Source organism: Pseudophryne corroboree, chromosome 1, assembly GCF_028390025.1.
Source record: "Pseudophryne corroboree isolate aPseCor3 chromosome 1, aPseCor3.hap2, whole genome shotgun sequence".
NCBI classification, from domain to species: domain Eukaryota; kingdom Metazoa; phylum Chordata; class Amphibia; order Anura; family Myobatrachidae; genus Pseudophryne; species Pseudophryne corroboree.
Window position 1 is genome coordinate 788,398,551 of NC_086444.1, and position 746 is coordinate 788,399,296.

General features: G+C 40.9%; 1 pseudogene; it reads right to left on the reverse strand.

The window, feature by feature from the left end:
* Nucleotides 1–288: 288 nt before the first annotated feature.
* Nucleotides 289–407, reverse strand: LOC134952936 (5S ribosomal RNA; annotated as a pseudogene).
* Nucleotides 408–746: the final 339 nt, after the last annotated feature.

Here is a 746-nt window from a genome sequence, read left to right on the forward strand (position 1 = left end):
CATAAACATAGATAAATGGCACAAAATTATAATTCATAATTGAAATGTCAAATGACTATTGGTAATCTCCTGGTGGGGTCTTTGTTTGCTAAAAAAAAAGTGGATCCTAATAGGAGGGGAGCCTTTAAGAAAAAAAAATGTTGATGCCAAAAGGGCATTAATCGATAAACAAAAATGCAATAACAAATATTTAGGAATTGAGGGTTTTGCAGAGAATTAAACAGGATATGGAATTGGAAAATTCAGAAGTTGCTCTAACACTTCTGCTGTTTGTGGTCTAAGGTCACATCATTACTGCACCTGATATTCCCAAGAGGTCACCCTGCTAGGTACTAAACAGGCTTGTCAACGCTTAGCTTCCAAGATCGGATGAGATTGGGCGTTGCCGCTGAAATATGGCAGTAAAAGAAACACTAGGACCCAAATGAGAGAGTGTCACAAATGGTGAGCAACATGGGGTACTTCTGCTGTCCAGTTTCTAGCGCAGATTCTCTGTTACTGTGAGCATTGCAGAGAGTGGTCTCGCATCTGGATGAGAGGGTACTGAAATATGAGTAAGATAAGTAAAGAATAGGGAGGGTATTTCAGCGGCAACGCCCAATCTCATCCGATCTTGGAAGCTAAGCGTTGACAAGCCTGTTTAGTACCTAGCAGGGTGACCTCTTGGGAATATCAGGTGCAGTAATGATGTGACCTTTGACCACAAACAGCAGAAGTGTTAGAGCAACTTCTGAATTTTCCAATTC